The sequence below is a fragment of the Erinaceus europaeus genome, chromosome 4 (assembly GCF_950295315.1).
Source record: "Erinaceus europaeus chromosome 4, mEriEur2.1, whole genome shotgun sequence".
Taxonomy (NCBI): domain Eukaryota; kingdom Metazoa; phylum Chordata; class Mammalia; order Eulipotyphla; family Erinaceidae; genus Erinaceus; species Erinaceus europaeus.
Genome location: NC_080165.1, coordinates 139,811,829 through 139,830,700, shown reverse-complemented (window position 1 = coordinate 139,830,700; position 18,872 = coordinate 139,811,829). Strand labels below are relative to the sequence as shown.

The 18,872-nt window shown below is 43.0% G+C and overlaps 1 long non-coding RNA gene across 1 annotated transcript in view; it reads left to right on the top strand.

Moving 5' to 3' along the window:
• LOC132538162 (uncharacterized) overlaps positions 1-18,872 on the top strand; it is a 46,720-nt gene that overhangs the window by 10,847 nt on the left and 17,001 nt on the right. The window contains exon 2 of the long non-coding RNA XR_009549620.1: positions 6,907-7,071. This is a non-coding gene — a long non-coding RNA (uncharacterized LOC132538162). The remainder of the gene's footprint in view (positions 1-6,906; positions 7,072-18,872) is intronic.

Here is an 18,872-nt window from a genome sequence, read left to right as displayed (position 1 = left end):
GAGAGATATCTGCAGCACTGCTTCACCACTCATAAAGCTTTCCCCCTGCAGGTGGGGACTGGAGGCTCTAACCCAGGTCCTTACACATTGTAACATGTATGGCGTAACCAGGTGCACCATGACCTGATCCCTCTTCCTTCCTTTCTTCCTCCCTTCCTTCCTTCCATCCTTTCTCTCTTCCTTCCTCCCTCCCTCCCTCCCTCCCTTCCTCCCTTCCTTCCTTCCTTCCTTCCTCCCTCCCTTCCTTTCTCCCTCCCTTCCTTCCTTCCTCCCTCCCTCCCTTCCTCCCTTCCTCCCTTCCTTCTTTCCTTCCTTCCTTCCTTCCTGCCAGTTTAAATACTTTATTATTAGATAGAGACAATGAAATTGAGAAGGGGTAGATAGAGAGGGAGAGAGACAGAAAGACACCTGCAGCTCTATTTCGCCTGCAGGTGGGGACCAAGGGCTTGAACTTGGGTCCTTGTGCACTGTGATGTGTGTGCTTTCTTTCTTTCTTTCTTTCTTTCTTTCTTTCTTTCTTTCTTTCTTTTTTTCTGGTAATGAATCTAGATCTTTCTCATACATGATGCCATCTCTCAGTGACCTCCCTGGGCATTTTTTTTCATTCTTTTATTTTAGAGAGAGGAAGAGACAAATAAACTGAGAGAGGGGAGAGATTCCACAGCACCGCTCCACTGTCCATGGAGTTTCTCCGGTGCCATAAGTGGTGCTCCCATGAGGCATAAAGGTTCAAACGCAGGGCCTCACCCATGATGATGCATGTGCTCCACTGGGCGAGCTGCTCTCCCAGCCACTTTGACCCCTTTTCATGAGTCAGTTCCCTTCCTGGGTCCTTTTCTTTCAGAGGAGCGTCTTTCTCAAGAGACTCCTCCTGGAGAAAGAAAGGCACACTGCTGTTCCACCTCCTTTCTGCCAGGCTTCCCAAGGGTGGTTGCTAATAGGCATTTGCTTTTCCTGACTCTTTCCTACTCCAGCTCTGGCCAGCTCTCTGCCTTCTCAGGACACACTGGCTTCCTGACAGACAGGTGGGGTTGATGAGATACAGAGTGGGAACAAAAGCTCAAGTCTCTTGCCCAATAAGTGGTGAGCTGGGATTATAGCCCAAGTAACCTAACTCCGGGCTCTTGAATCTTTGCCCTAAACCCTCCAGCCTTTAAAGATCACCCTTCCTTTAACAAACAAATGCAAGAACATTTAATCTGTCTCCCACATCCTGTGAGAGTTTCGTCCCCCCCCCCCCCAATATTTCTAAGGATTTCCTAGATGGAGGGAGTAAGCTCTAGTCTCCTGCTCTTTTTCTCAGGAATTCTTGATCCTTTCAAGTGTTTCTGCCTCCAGCATCTGCTAGAAAACATCTCTCAACTTTCCTCACAGAATGCAAGAGCATGTAAGTCCACCCACCCACTCATCCACAGTCCCCAAAGAGACACATCAATCAAAATAGGCATGTTAAACCTGCTCTAAAGGACTGGGTGATGATGATGATGATGATGATGATAACAATAATAATAACAATAAAGCATTTGGTGACCAAAGAGGGTCAACTGACCAAAGCAGAGTTTGAGAAATGGCTGCAAATTCACAGAGGGGCATGGCCCTTTGCAGGCCTGCTCCTGTGAGCTAAACAAATGGAGGTCCCAACTCCTCCCTCCGATTCCTCTTTCTTCTCAATACCAGCTCCATTCTGCACATGAGGGAGGGACCTCACATGTGAATACCCAAACCCTAGTTTAGATTCAGTGCCAGTGTTTTGGGGAAGAGACCCACACTGGATCAGGTAGCATATGCCATGGTCTCAGAGGCTAGGAAGAGGTTTGCTACTGAGAGTCCACTGGGCCCATGCAAGTGTGCGGGCTGGCCCAGCAGAGTGGAATCATCTGTAAAGTTCATTTTCGGTGGCTTCACACTGGTGGACCGACAGCAGTTATGGTAGGGTGGAACTCTTTACATATGGAACCTTATAAATATTTCAATCTGTAAATCAGCTTCTGCCACCACCCCCCCCAAAAAAAATAAAGAGACTGAAGGTTGATCCATGCAGTTCTAACATATGGATAACTTGCCCCATGGAAGGGATATAGCCAGAAGAAAAACAAAGTCAGTCCAGAGTCCTTTAAGGTGGTGACTCTAAGAAAATGATAGATATCAGAATCAGAGTTTTGATGGTAGGTTTTTGTTTGGTTTTTTCTTCTTTGTTTCCTAGGTGATTCAATGTATAGAACCAGTTGTAGGCTGATGCTTAAACTCATGCCTTATCAAAAGTTAGTGTACATGAAAATTGCCTGGATGTGTTTTTGTAAAAAAAAAAAAAAGATTTGTTGAGAGAAAGGGGGACTTCAGAGCAACACAGTGGCACATGCAATGCCAGGGGTCAAACTCAGGACCTCATGCTTACAGGTGCAGAACTCTACCACTGTGCCACCTCCCAGGCTGCTACCTGGATATATTTTTATTCTATTTTATTTTATTTTATTTTATTTTTGCCTCCAGGGTCATTGCTGGGGCTCAGTGCCAACACTATGAATACACTGCTCCTAGTGGTTCCATTTTATCGAATGGGGCAGAGAGAAATCGAGTATGAAGGGGAGACAGAGAGAGGAAGAGAGAGAAAGGTAGACACCAGCAGACCTGCTTCACCACTTGTGACGTGTCTTCCCTGCAGGCGAGGAGCCAGGGGCTCAAACCCAGATCCTTCTGCAGGTCCGTGAGCTCAGTACTATGTTTGCTTAATTGACTGTGCTACTGCCCGGCCCCCAATATATTTTTTCTTCATTGCCACCAGGGTCATTGCTGGGGCTTGGTCCCTGCATGACAAATCCATAGTCTGAATGGCCTACTTTCTAGATAGTGACAGAAAGGAATTGTAGAGAAGGGGGGATAGAAAGGGAAAGAGAAAGAGAGACCCCGACAGCATTGTTTCACCCTCCCCTGCAAGTAGGGACAAGGGGCTTGAACCTCTGTCCTTGTGCATGGTGGTGTATGTGTTCTACTGGGAGAGCCACCTCCTGTCCTTTTATCTTTTAAATCACAGATTCTGGTTCAGTACGCCTGGGATTCTGCATTTCTGACAAGATCTTGGGTACTTCTGATGCTGCCATCCTGTGGACCACAGTTTGAGTAGCATGAGTCTAAGGAGAAGAGTCCTTGAGCAGTGCTAGACGAACCTTTCTTCTTAAACCCTGACCACGGCCATTTTCTGGACTCTATTCTGATGCTTTTACCCCTATTCTAGGGGGAGGGAACAGCAATCTTTCTGGATGCCTGGGAAGGGAGATTCCCCCAATTCTTACCACCTCATTATGAAAAATCTTCAGTTCTTTTTCCAGACCATAGCAAAGGCTCACCTTTCATAATTAAACTGATCTTTTTCTAAATAACCAAGGCATTTCCCCTTTATCTTCCTCATCCATCTAGCAGGACCCTACTAGAGTGATTTCTATATTCTTTTTTAAAAATTTTTATTATCTTTATTGATTGGTTAGAGACAGAAATCGAGAGGGAAGGGAGGGGTAGAGAGGGTGAAAGACAGAGAGACACCTGCAGCACTGCTTCACCACTTGTGAAGCTTTCCCCCTGCAGGTGGGGACTGGGGGCTCGAACCCAGGTCCTTGTGCATTGTAACATGTGCGTTCAACCAGGTGCGCCACCACCCGGCCCCAAGTGATTTCTATATTCTACAGTGTCCAGTGAAGCTACAGTGATTTACCTTTGTAGCAACTATGTTCCTGTCCTATGACCTTGGTAAAGAAAGAGCCTGAGTGATTAGGAGACTGATACAGGTTTCAACAACCTGCCATGACTAGAGCGAAATAAGATCCTAGTGGTTAATAGGCTATCAAGTGGTTAATAGGCTATCATGAGTAGAAGCGAAATAAGATCCTAGTGGTTAATAGGCTATCAACTCCCAAACCCTTCGCCAAGACAACTGCAGGATAGATAACAGAACTAAAACAAAACCAGCCATAAAACCAGTGATTCTTTCCTAGTTCATGCTAAAGTTTAACTGGAGACAAACATAAAATCCTACCTAAATTTTCAGTGTCATAATCATTATTAGTCATTATCAATGATTCTCCCTCCCCCCCCCCATTTCAAATCTTGGTTGAAGAAACCTTCCTTGGGTTGGGTGATAGCTCACCAGGGGGAGTGTGTGCCTCTGCATGCACAAGATCCTGTGTTGGAGCCCTGGCACCACATGGGAGCATTGAGGGGACGCTAGAAAAGGTCCAAGCATGGTGGAGGAATGCTGTGGTATTTTTCCTCTCTGTGCCTCCCTATTCCACTCTAAGTCGTAGTAAGAGCGGGGTCTCTCTAAGTGCATATTCCAAGTCCAGCCTCTGCTCCTCAAGGAACAGAGCTGGCCTGTCCTGTTACCCCCTTCTGCATGTGCCTTGCTGGTGGCAAATCTAATACACTACCCCAGTTCCTGGAAGCCCACACACTTCTGTTTCATAGGCTGCACCCGAGAGGGTGAGTCTTGGGTTTGGGCCTGCTGGAATGTTTGCTGAGCAGGCTTTCCTGCCTGTAGACGATTCTGGGAAGTCCCAAGTCTTCCCATTATTTGCAGTAGTTTTTTTTTTCCCTTTAGCTTTTTCCCTTTACTCCAAGTGGCTGTAGTTCCAGTCCCTCCCTTACCCTTTTGTTTCCTGTAGTGTTTATGAAGTGTCTCACAGTTGTCTTGCACTCTGCATTTCTGTCCCCAGTGAGTGTGGGAGTAGCTCACCCCAGCCCCACATTTAGACAGCCCTGCCCTTCCTCTCTGAGCCTCCTACTCCTCCTACTCTACTGTATAGAACACATTTTATTTTATTTGTTTGTTTGTTTGTTTATTTTACCAGAGCACTCTTCTGCTTTGGCTTACGGTGGTACAGGCAATTGAACCTGGGACTATGGTGTCTCAGGCATGAGAGTCTCTTAGCATAACCATTATGCTATCTACCCCCACCCCATACAACACATTTTAGCTGAAGGTTTAGGGACAATGGAAAGGAATTACAGTGCCAAGGCAGACCAAGTAAGCACTTAAAAGTCAAACATGGTAGGGAACCAATATGTACCTATATACATATTTATTTATTTTTTATTTATTTGTTTTGTTGGTCCTTGTTGGTCTGCTTCTAAATTCTGCTTCTAAGACCCCTTCTGTTTCATTGGTTTGATCCCCCCTGCTTAACACTGTATTCTATTTACATAACCACTGTTAACTAAGCACCACCCTGCCTCCAGGGCATTGGTTTAATCCTCCCTGTTTTGCAGGCTTTTTCCTTCTCCCCACCCCCTATCCTACGTACATCCTCTTTGGACCTGACACTTCCGCCTCAGGATATATAAGGACAGGCTTGTGATTAGAGATAGCTTAGATTGCGCTGTGTTCCACATGAATAAAGACTGAACTGCTTACCGCTCAGCCATGAGTCCCTGGTCGTCTCTCTCTCCTGCCCTCGAAGCTAGCCTGGCAGGTCCTCTTGGCCTTGGCATATTTCTCCTTGATCATCTCTCGTCTTAGGCTAGCTGAACCTCAGGGTCACAAAGCTCCACCCCTCTGTTTGAAGTTCTTCTCTTCCTCTTTCCAAGGACCTAGACTGCTGTCTCAGCACCATATAGAGAAGAAACTGTTCATTCCTTAGATGCTAAAAATGACCACCATTTACACAATTATTAGTGATTTAATAGCTATTTATAAAATACAAGATAATAGGGAATTAATTCTACACCATTCCCCCCAGCAGAGTTCTGTGCTCCCATCCCCATCCCCCCAGCAGACATTGCAATAGTTTTCCGAAAGTGACAGATATGGGTGGACTCTATCTCTATCTCTATCTCTCTCCATATATCTATTTGTCTACATATATTTTTGTCTTTTTTTTTGCCCACTTTTATTCACTTCTACTGTCCTGCCTTCACTTCCTTTCTAAGTCACACCTACACAGATGACCTCATCCATGTGTCCCAGAGCCCAGAACCTCACCTCCCCAGAGCACTACCTCACTAGGGAAAGATAGAAACAGGTTGGGGGTATGGATCAACCTGCCAACACCCATGTCCAGCAGAAAAGCAATTACAGAAGCCAGAACTCCCATCTCTGCACCCCCAAAATAATTTTGGTCCATACTCCCAGTAGGGAGAAATGTTAGGGGAAGGTGACCAGGGGCTTCTGACCTCCAATTTCATCACGACCCAGAGAGAGAAGAGGACAAAGGGACAAAGGGAGGGACATTTGGAAGTAGTAATAGGTGTAGGTGTGACTTGGAAAGGAAGAGAAGATGAGATGATGGGGAAAAAAATGGGCAAATCTATACAAATATAGACAGATGGTGGTAGAAATAATAGTTAATCCATATCTGCAACCTGAGGAGAACTGTTGTAACTTACAATAGAGGGACTGGGGATCCAGAACTCTGGTGGAGGGAACGGCATGGAATTATACCCCTGTTATCTTGTAATTTTGTAAGTCAATATTAAATCACTAATAAAATAAAACAGAAAGAAAGAGAAATGAAGTACTGATACATATTCTCATACAGAAGAAACCTGAAAACATTATGCTACGTGAAAGATGTCAGACACAAAAGTGCAAATGTTATAATCCACTAATATGAGGTTCATAGAGTGTTCAAACTCAGACAGACAGAAAACTGAAGAGAACCCACCTGGGGCTAGGAGAGGGAGGAATGAGGAACTGTTGTCTAATGGGCACAGAATTTCTGCTTAGATTCAAGAGGGGGGAAAAAATCTGGAAATTGGTATTGTTGATAGTTGTGCAAATCATGAATGTACTTAACACAGCTGAATCATATACTGGAAAATGGTTAACTTGGCCAATTTTATGTTCTGTATATTCCACCCTTGTAAAAAAAAAAAAAAGCAAATTAAGAGTCTCTGTTCTTTCATCTTTTCTACCCTTAGGCAAGACCCTTCTCCATACAAGCTCTTGGAGAGCCCCAGAGGGGACAGGTGAGGGCTCAGGGCAGAACAGCCTGCTTATTATAGCACAGATGTGCTTGGAAAACAGGAGGGGCTTCTTTTCAGATTCTGCTTCTTGGGGACTCAGCATCAACACTTGCCTCCCAGGTAAGCCTTCCTTTGAAAGAGCCCAAATGTTTTGCTGGTTTCTGTTTTCACCTGTCTTTTGATTGGGTTGCAGCCAGCTCCCTCCCTGGGATTAATATTCACCACAAGCAGCTAGCGATTAATTTAACCAGTTGAAATTTATTGTGTGCTCGGCCTTAACTCAAAGCCGGCTTCTGCCGGGTGTTTATTTTTCAGCCTTGATGCATTGCACATGACAGCCCCTAAGCATCTGAATTTAAAGCACCCCACCAGCAGACAGAATTCCTGCCCCTCCTCACTCCCCCCTCCCCCATAGCTACAGAGCCCTGAGTTCCACACCTTATGACAGAGAAGGTAATTCCCGATTGTTGACTGACTGGTAGGAAGGATCGGGAGCCTTGGGGCAGTTTTAAGATTGGAATTTCATGCCCAGTGTCTTGAGCTGGTTCCTCATTTCACAGAGGACAGGGAGGTGGGGATGGGGCGGGGTTGGGGGGGGTGGGGGAAGCTAGTCAATAAATTCTGCATCTGACTTACAAACACAGTCCACTCTCCCCAAACTTGAGTCTCATAGAAACACCTGAGCCTGTCTCTTAGAGTGAGCAGGAAGCTCTTTCTGTCAGGGTCCGCCAAGCACAGGTGCCCACGGCTGCGGTGGGTGTGGCTCATGGAGCCCCCACCCCTCTCTCTACCCCCACCCCAGTGGCTTCCCCTCACCCTAGCAGCACTGTAAGTGTTCAGAGGACTCTAGCTGCTGGTGCCTAACAAGGTAAAACAAAGGCCTGCAAAGACTCAGGGAGCTCCATTTGGAGGGCAGGACCATTTCAAAGCACAAATGGAAAAAAAAAAGGGGGGGGGAGGAAAAAAAGGAGAAAGAGAAGGAGGAGGTCTGAAATATATAGCTGGCTTTTATCAAACCCGAACTTGTAGTTCTCGACTGACAATCAGCCAGCAGCTAAAACCCACAAGGGACAGCTCTCCCTGGCAGCTTCTGGCTGGCTATTAGCCACTAGCAGCCTTCTGACCCTCTTTCCAGAGAAGTAACAGCTGGCAGCTGACAAAGGCACTGGCAGCGTGGGCAGCTTGCACTTTTCTGGAAATGGATCTGTGATTGGCAGGAAATAAAGCATTTCAAATATGACGGCTATAAGAATTTTTTTCCCCCTTCACTTGTTTTTCTTCTTTATTATGTATTTGGGCTCTGCTCTGCTCAGTGTATTTTGTGTGAAGGAGCTTTGATGGAAGCTTTTTTCTTTCTTTCTTTTTTTTAAATCTTTTTTAAGATCTTTTTTTAAAAAAGTCTTTTTATGTATTTATTATTGGATAGAGACAGAGCGAAACTGAGAGGTGAGGAGGGATAGAGAGGGAAAGGCACACACCTGCAGCCCTGCTTCACCACTCATGAAGTTTTTCCCACCTGCAGGTGGGGACCAGGAGCTTGAACCTGGGTCCTTGCACACCGTAATGTGCATGCTCAACCAGGTGCACCACCGCTGTCTGCCCCACTTGTTCCTTTTCTTCCTTTCTGTAAAGGCAATGTTCTAGCTCATTCTCTATCACTAGCATCAACCCAGGTGAAGGTGCATTCTAGGAGCCTTGTTTCTGTAGCTTTAAGAAGAGACTCGCGGGCTGTAGCACAGCGGGTTAAGCACAGGTGGCGCAAAGCACAAGGACCGGCGTAAGGATCCCAGTTCGAGCCCCTGGCTCTCCACCTGCAGGGGAGTCGCTTCATAGGCAATGAAGCAGGGCTGCAGGTGTCTGTCTTTCTCTCCCCCTCTTTGTCTTCCCCTCCTCTCTCCATTTCTCTCTGTCCTCTCCAACAACGACGACATCAATAAAAACAACAATAAAACAACAAGGGCAACAAAAAAGAATAAGTAAATAAAAATAAAAATAAAATATATTTTAAAAAAAGAAAGAAAAGACTCTGATGAATAAACAAAGATGGTAGGCCAGGCAAATGGGCATGAGATGACATCGGAGCCTGAGTGAACTGCAGTGCGTGAAGACAGCATTTTAGCTTCTGGGAGGGGAGATGGGAAACCGAATGATATCCAGATGGAGTCACTCATGGTGCGTTGCAGAGCGAGCAGTCCAGGTGAAACTCTCTTTTCTTTGCAACCTAGTACTTCCTTTCTTCCTGCTGGATATGGGGAGAGACTGCAGGAGGTTCCCGCAGAGGACTGAGCCAGTGACATGGCATATGCACCCTCTGGAGAGTGAAGGACAGGCTGTGAGGACTCCAGCCAGACCTTCGACAGTTGGGGTGCACATGTGTCTGTGGTCACCAACTATATAACACTTTGGTGTTGTGTAATGATGACACTACAGTCATGTGGTGCTGCAATGTTAGTCCTACATCACTGTGATGTTCAAGGGGCTACGTGGTGGTACACTTGGTAGATGCATGTGCTACCATGCTTAAGCACACAGGTTCAAGCCCTTTGTCCCCCACCTGTAGGGACTCTTTCTTCCTGTCTCTATTTCTTTCTGTGTCTATAAGGGGGTGGGGATGGGGTTGGGGGGAGACGCCACTGAGAATGGTAGAGTTGTGCAGGCACTGTGTCCCAGCAATGACCCTGGTGACAAAAATGAAATGTAGATTTTTTAAATTTTATTTTCCCTTTTGTTGCCCTTATCTTTTTTTTTTTTTATTGCGGTTGTAGTTATTATTGTTGTTGTTATTGATGTCGTCATTGTTAGATAGGACAAAGAGAAATGGAGAGAGGAGGGGAAGACACAGAGTGGGAGAGAAAGACAGACACCTGCAGCCCTGCTTCACCGCCTGTGAAGCGACTCCCCTGCAGGTTGGGAGCCGAGTTGGGGGCTCAACTGGGGCCCTTGAGCTTCACACCATGTGTGCTTAACTTGTTGCGCTACCGCCCGACCCCCACCAATATTTTTTTTTTTTTAATTTTTTAAAAAAGTATGACACCAGTGGTCCGGGAGGTGGCTCAGTGGCTAAGGCACTAGACTTTCAAGCATGAGGTCCTGAGTTTGATCCTCGGCAGCACAGTACCAGAGTGATGGCTGGTTCTTTCTTTCCTTCTATCTTTCTCATAGATAAATAAATAAATTCTTTAAAAAAAAGCGGAAGTGGGGTGGGTTAGGCGCACGTGGTGCCAAGCGCAAGGACTAGCATAAGGAATCTGGTTCGATCCCCCAGGCTCCCCACCTGCAGGGGAGTCACTTCACAGGCAGTGAAGCGGGTCTGCAGGTGTCTTTCTCTCCCCCTCTCTGTCTTCCCCTCCTCTCTCCATTTCTCTCTGTCCTATCCAACAATGACGATGACATCAATAACAATAACTACAACAACAGTTAAAAAAAAAAAAACAAGGGCAACAAAAGGGAAAAAAAAAGTATGACACCAGGGGGCCGGTGACACCACTCTCACCTTCAATTAAGCCCTTTTCATGCCACCCCCACCCCAGCCCGTTCCCTTCCCTCCTCTCCCAGAATCCTTTCCTTTGTTGTCCTTATTGCCTATTAGTTAAGGCCACACCTACACTATCCTCAAGACAGACTGCCACCCAGAGAGTAGCAACACTAGCCTCTCCTTAAGGGAGCTTTTTCATTGCCTGATAAATTTCACAGTTTTGATTCACTGTTTTATTTGCAGCTGGAAGTTGCTCACGTCCAGTCTGCAGGAGTTAATGTTCTCCCAGGGAGTAGCCCAGCTCTGTTCCATGAGATAAAATGTCCAGAGCTGTCCTCCTTATGTTTTATATGGCAACACACTTTTATGGGTGATTAAGAAATGAAACAACAAAGTGGGGAATGCACTGAACTTATCAAAGTAAACATTACTCGCTCTTTCACCAGAAAGCTAGTGTTTCCCTTTGATTTCTGGTGCTGTTAGTCTGACCCTGAGAAGACGAAAATGTTTTGCACTCAAATAAAGATGAACATTTAACAGCTTGTAGCAAGCTGTGAAATCGGTAATGTGTCATTAGGAATTTCCTATCATTTCTTGCTGTTTTCGTTTTGTATGTCCTCTTTCAGCACCAAGGTAACTTCTGCTCTCTAGGTAGTTGAAAACAGAGAAAAGCATATTATACTAAAGGGTCTTGAACTTTAAAATAATTCTACTCAGGTTCGAGCCCCCGGCTCTTCACCTGCAGGGGAGTCGCTTCACCAGTGGTGAAGCAGGTCTGCAGGTGTCTATCTTTCTCTCCCTCTCTCTGTCTTCCCCTCCTCTCTCCATTTCTCTCTGTCCTATCTAACAACTGACATCAACAACAACAACAATAACTACAACAAGGGCAACAAAATGGAATAAATAAATAAAAAATTAAAAAAAATTCTACTCCAAGGACACTTGCATTCCTTATCACTCTGGACACAATAGGGAGAGAAATGGTAATTTGGATAGGAAAAATATGACAAAGAATTCTTTTTTTTTTTCTTTTTGCCTCCAGGATTATCGCTGGGGCTCAGTGCTAGCACTACCAATCCACTGCTCCTGGTGGCCATTTTTTTCCCCATTAAATTTGTTAGAACAGAGAGAACTTGAGAGAGGAGGGGGAAAGTATACCTACCAACGACAGGTATACTTTCCTGTCCCATTGCCATGCATTTTCTACAAGATTTGTTTGATGTATGAAATGTTGTAATGGGCTTGTAAGCAAAGGGCTTAAGACAGTGTGAGAGACTTGGCTTGGTTGCAAGTCAAGTGTTTACCAGGAAGTCTCTGACCCCAGAGTGAACTGACCTGAACTTCACCCAAATCTTAGAGCAAAGTCTTGAAGTAGGCAAATTGAAGTTCTGAGCTTGGAGTCCAGCCAAGCCTTGCTGGGTTGTGGTTTGCTTAACACATCTACCTATTAGGACTCCTGAGGGGAAAAGAAACATTATTTTAATCCAGTGAATGTAGAAGTAATTTCTCAAAGGTAGCATTATTGCAGCAATGGTCAACTAATATAACTACAATATTCTCAAAATATGTTCTATAAACTCTTATATCTAAGTCATCTGGGCACTTATTAAAAAAAAAAAAGATTCCATTAGGGCTAGGAGGGTTTGAGGGGTTAGTGTTAGGACTAGGTGTGGGGGTTAGAGAAAACAAAATAAAAATAAAAAGAAGAATATTGCAGGGAAATTATTCCTATGGATACTGATTAAGTGGTTTGATAGAACAATTCCACATTGTATATTAAACTTAAGAATATACTACAATGGGGCCAGGTGCTGGCACACCTGGTTGAGCACATATGTTACAATTTGCAAAGACTGGGGTTTGAGCTTACAGTCCCCACCTGCAGGGCGAAAGCTTAGCGAGTGATGAAGCACTGTTGGCAGGTATCTCACTCCCTCTCTCTCTTTCTCTCTCCCTTGCTATCATCCCCCTTCCCTCTTGATTTCTGGCTGTCTCTATCAAATAAATAAATATAATACAAAAAATTTAAAAAACACATACTCAATAAAAATAAATAATATATTATAATTAACATTTAAGCAATTACACTTTTAAATATTTTTCCTGGAGTACCCTTGCTAAAGTTCACTAAAAATGTGCTTAGAACACCACCTTGTATGCCTGAGGCTACAGAGCCTTCCAGAAATTCAATTGCTAGGATGTGATGGTGATGCCAGAGATGTGCAGTACTCTGGTCCTCTCTCTCACTTTCTCTCTCTCCTTTCATAATACATACATACATAAATCTTGTTTCGTTTGGTTTTGTCTTTGCCTCCAGTGTTATCAGTGGGGCTTGGTGCTGGCTCTATGAATCCACTGCTCCTGGAGGTCACTTTTTCCATTTAATTTTTTTTTCTAATTTGTATTTTTTATTGGACAGGACAGAAAGAACTTGAGAGAGGAGAAGACGACAAAGAGGGAGAGAGAAAGACAAACACCTGCAGACCTGCTTCACTGCTTGTGAAGCATCCCCTGCTACAGGTGGGGAGCAGGGACTCATTTAGGGCTGAACAGCCTGCTCATATGACCCTCATAAAAAACATTAAAAATGGCTATTTTGCCAAAGCAATCTATAGTTTCAGTGCAATTCCTATCAAGATTCTAATGACATTTTCCAAAGAAAATTTAACAATTTGTCCAAAAGTTTGTGTGGAACCACAGAAATCTAGGAATAGCCAAATATTTTATGATAAAAAAGAAAAAAAAATGGAGGCATCACACTCTCTAGCTTCAGTTTATATTACAAAGCAATAGCAACTAGAACAGCATGACAGTAGAATAAAAAATGGTTATTGGATCAATAGGAAAGAATTAAGAGCCTTTAAATGAGCCCATATACAAATAGCCACTTGATATATGACAAATGGGCCAAAAATGACTCAACGAGGTAAAAAAGTTATCTTTAATAAAGGGTACTGAGAAAATTGCACAGCCACACATAAACAACTACCAAAATAAAATCATAAACCAAAGACTTAGATATTATTCCAGAAACAGTAAAATTCACAGAAGAAACTATCAGTGAAACATTGCAAGATCTTCACATCAAAAATGTATTTGGAGACTCAACCCCATGGGCATGTGAAATGAAAAGAAGAGTAAATAAATGGGACTACATCAAACTAAAGATTTTCAACACATTAAAAATAAACTACAGCAGGCAACCCAGTACAAGGGATAAGATATGTGTGCATCACATATCTGACAAGAGACTGCTATCAAACATCTATAAAGAACTGGTACAACTCAACAAGAGGAATGCTGGGGCTCATGTGGGGTGACTCTCAGCCAGGAAGGTAAGGTTACTAAGACTCTATCATTAGCTCAAGAGACTATGTGATAAAGAAAGAGACTCGGGGAGGATTCTGGTACAAACACTCTCCATTTATTTGGGGGTGGGCTTGGGTTTATATAGAGATTTAAACAAAGAACATTTTTCAAATACTTCAGAAATTACAGGTTTCTAAAAGGTCAGCTTGCCCCTATGGTAGGGGGCTGGTATGATGGGAATTGATGTGATACATAAAGGTCAAGACAATTATTCTTCATGATGCAAACAGGTTAATTAAAGGCATTTGAGAGAAGCATAGGGGTTAAACCAGTAGGGTGAGATAGAGAGAAGATAAACAAGGCTTGATGTAAATAATAGATATAGAGAGAAGATAAACAAGGCTTGATGTAAATAATAGATATCAAAGGACATAAGGAAATAGTGTTTTGGGGTTTCATTGTCTGTTGTTGAGGAAGTGTTTGATGAAGTATGTTCTCCTTTGTGATCAAAAGTGAGGTGGTTAGGTGAACTCTGGGTGACTATGTGAACTTTGAATGAACCTTAAAGCAGGCAGCCATGTGGCCTGCTGCTAGTAGGGAGAAACTGTGAGATTTCTGTGGGCTTGAGAATCTTACAAGGCAAGCTTAGTCTGGGAGACTTTTTCCCTCTTGGCTCATCTCTATGACGAGAGAGGCTAACAAGCGGGGTGTCTTTCCAGACCTCCATCCGAGGATGGGGGGACTCCCCTTAGCTCTACCAAGCTTTCACATAGTCCCACAGAGGAAAAAAAAAGTAACCCAGTAAGTATTCGCCAAAGAGCTAAATAAACAGTTTTCTAAAGAAGAAATACACATGGTCCACAGATATAAAATGCTCCATCCACTTCACTTATTGTTGGAGAAATTCGAATTAAATCTACACTGAGATTCCACTTTACACATGAGACAATGGCTTGCATCAGCTGGTGTTAGAGAGGTTATGGGAAAAAGGGAACTCAGGGAACTCTGCTACATAGGAGTGCAGACTGGTCCAGCCCCTTTGGAAGACTGTAGGGAGAGTCTTTAAACAAATAAAAATGGAATTACTTTATGGTCCAGCAATATCGCTTGGGCCTTTATCCAAAGGATACACAGACACTGATTTCTTTCTTTCTTTCTTTTTTTAATTTCCTTATTGGGGAATTAATGTTTTACATTTGAACAGTAAATACAATAGTTTGTACATGCATAACATTTCCCAGTTTTCCATACAACAATACAACCCCCATTAGGTCCTCTGTTATCCTTTTTGGACCTGTATTCTCCCCTCCACCCCCAGAGTCTTTTACTTTGGTGTAATATACCAACTTCAGTTCAGATTCTACTTGTGTTTTCTCTTCTGATCTTGTTTTTTCAACTTCTGCCTGAAAGTGAGATCATCCCATAATCATCCTTCTGTTTCTGACTTATTTCAATTAACATGATTTTTTCAAGCTCCATCCAAGATCAGCTGAAAACGGTGAGACAACATTTTTTATAGATGAGTAGTATTCCATTGTGTACATATACCACAACTTGCTCAACCACTCATCTGTTGTTGGACACCTCGGTTGCTTCCAGGTTTTGGCTATTACAAATTGTTCTGCTATGAACATATGTGTACACAGATCTTCCTGGATGGATGTGTTGGGTTTCTTAGGATATATCCCCAGGAGAGGAATTGCAGGATCATAGGGTAGGTCCATTTCTAGCCTTCTGAGAGTCCTCCAGACTGTTCTCCACAGAGGTTGGACCAATTTACATTCCCACCAGCAGTGTAGGAGGGTTCCTTTGACCCCACAACCTCTCCAGAATTTGTTGCTGTTACCTTTTCTGATGTATGATATTATCATAGGAGTGAAGTGGTATCTCATTGTTGTCTTTATTTATGTTTCTCTGACAATCAAAGACTTGAAACATTTTTTCATGTGTTTCTTGGCCTTTTGGATTTCTTCTTTGGTGAATATTCTGTCCATGTCTTCTCCCCATTTTTGGATGGGGTTATTTGTTTTCTTGTTGGTGAGTTTGGCAAGCTCTTTATATATTTTGGTTATTAGCCTCGTCTGATGTATGGAAAGTAAAGATCTTCTCCCATTCTGTGAGGGCTTTCTTTGTTTGGATAGTGGTTTCTTTTGCTGTGCAGAAGTTTTTTAATTTGATGTAGTCCCATAGGTTTATGCTTGCCTTAGTCTTCTTCGTAATTGGATTCATTTCATTGAAGATGTGGGATGCATTGGATCGACCTTCTCGTGGTGCATCCCGTGAGTACCCATTCATTGGGGAAACTGATGATCCTTCCTAGCCGACTGAATCCACATGGATCCCAGTCACTTTCAAAGCCAGCAACAAGCAGCTCCTGACAGCTTTCAACCTGACGCTGCTGACTGGCTACGGAAGAAGGGCAAACGCTAGAAGAAGAAGAATTGAAGATGTCTTTAAAGTTTATGTGGAAAAGAGTTCTGCCAATATTTTCCTCTAAGTATCTGATAGTTTCTGGTCTAACATTCAAGTCCTTGATCCACTTGGAATTTACTTTTGTATTTGGTGAAATATAGTGGTACAGTTTCATTCTTCTGAGTGTTCCAACCCATTTTTTTCCAACACCATTTGTTGAAGAGACTCTGCTTTCTCCATTTAATAGTCTGAGCACCTTTGTCAAAGATCAGATGTCCATAGGTGTGGAGGCTTACTTCTGGGCTCTTAATTCTATTCCACTGGTCAGTGTGTCTATTCATGTTCCAGTACCAGACAGTTTTGATGACAATGGCTCTATAATACAATTTGGTATCTGGGAGTGTGATGCCTCCAGTTCTGTTCTTTCTTCTCAAGATTGTTCTGGTAATTCTAGGTCTTTTCTGGTTCCAGATAAACATTTGTAGCATTTGTTCTATTCTCCTAAAAAATGTGGTTGGGATCTTGATGGGGATAGCATTCAATTTGTAGATGGCTCTGGGTAGTATATTCATTTTGATGATGTGAATTCTTCCAACCCATGAACATGGAATATCTTTCCATTTCTTTGTGTCTTTTTCAATTTCCTTGAGTAGTGACTCATAATTTTCAGTATACAAGTCTTTCACTTCTTTGGTTAGGTTTATTCCTAGAAATTTTATTGTTTTTGTTGCTATAGTAAAAGGAATTGATTTCTGGATTTCATCTTCTTCTAACTTAGTGTTTGCATAGAGGAATGCAAACAGACACTGATTTCTAAGGGACATATATGTACCCCTATGTGTATAGCTGCATTATTCACACTAGTTAAAAAGTGGAAGCAGCCTAAATGCTCTCCAACAGATGATCGTGGAAGAAGTCATTGGATATAAACTACATGGAAATACTACTCTGCAGAAAAAAAAAAAAGAAGAAAGATAAAGAAAAGGTGATATTATGTCATTCTGGAAAAAAATGGATGGAAGTGGAGGTGATTTTTTATTGTTTATTTTAATATTTTTATTGGAAGATTAATGGTTTAATGTGCAATTGTTGGCACATGGATATGATTTATCATCTCCCTTACATATCATTTAGTCTTAGATTGGCAGCTGGGTAATTTTCAGTCAGACTGACACCCTGGATAAAATGCAGATTATTATCTAGTTGCACTTTACAAATGTTGAGTAAGTAGAACTGTTCAAGACATTTTTATAGTTGTCATGTTTAATGTAACTTAGATAACTGCTTCCATCAAAGTATTTCTTTGGTTTAAAAAAGTGTATTGTGGGGGGTCGGGCGGTGGCGCAGTGGGTTAAGCGCATGTGGCGCAAAGCGCAAGGACCAGCGTAAGAATCCCGGTTCAAGCCCTCGGCTCCCCACCTGCAAGGGAGTCGCTTCACGGGCGGTGAAGCAGGTCTGCAGGTGTCTGTCTTTCTCTCCCCTTCTCTGTCTTCCCCTCCTCTCTCCATTTCTCTCTGTCCTATCCAACAACGAATTGCGTCAACAAGGGCAATAATAATAGCCACAACGAAGCTACAACAAGGGCAACAAAAGGGGGAAAAAACGGCCTCCAGGAGCGGTGGATTCATGGTGCAGGCACCGAGCCCAGCAATAACCCTGGAGGAGAAAAAAAAAAAAGTGTATTGTGGAGAGCAGTAGTGCAGCAGGTTAAGCGCACCTGGCAGGTTAAGCACAGAGACCAGCATAAGGATCCCGGTTCAAACCCCCGGCTTCCCACCCTTAGGGGAGTCGCTTCACAAGCGGTGAAGCAGATCTGCAGGTGTTTGTCTTTCTCTCCCCCTCTCTGTCTTCCCCTCCTTTCTCCATTTCTCTCTGTTCTATCCAATAATGACGACATCAATAACAACAACAATAACTACAAGAGTAAAAAAAACAAGGGCAACAAAAAGGGAATAAATAAATAGAATATTTTAAAAAGTGTATTGTTTGCAGCCATGATGAGCAAAATGTGAGTGCGCAGCACTGGGCTTATCTGTGATGACTAGGGTAAGGCTCAGTGTCCACACATTCACAGCGACCCTGCTTTCACCCTCCTTGAGTGAGTCACATGCAGGGCATTTGGGCATTTGAACGCCAGAGGTGGTTTATTATCCAGTCTGCCTCACCCTTAAACTGGTCACAGATATTTATTTACTAATCCTTTTTTGTTCTTAAGAGTTATAGGCTAGGAAAATGAAGTGTTTGCTTTTCATTTACTAAATGATTGTGAACTCGAGTTTTTCATCAAAGTGAACTTGCGTTGCTTTAATGTGTGTGAAAAAAAATCTTTAATTTTGCTCTTTCAATGGTAGAACATGCCAGTAAAATGAACTGGGACTACTGATTTACTTTTAAACAACTGTTAATTGGTGGCATTACTTTATTATTATTTTATTAGTGATTTAATATTGATTTATAAAAATCATGAATATAACAGGGGTACACCATTTTCACCACCAGAGTTCTGTGTCCCCATTCAAACTGGAGGTGATTATTCTTAGTTCAATACATAGAGAGATGAGTGACCACAACCAGATTGTTTCACACATAAGTAGAATTTAGAGCTCTGATACAGACAAACTTAAAAAAAAAAAAAAAGGAAAAAATAGGAGCTAGCAAACTGTTTCTTTTTTCCCCCCCTTTTGTTGCCCTATCATTGTTGTGGTTATTATCATTGTTGTTATTA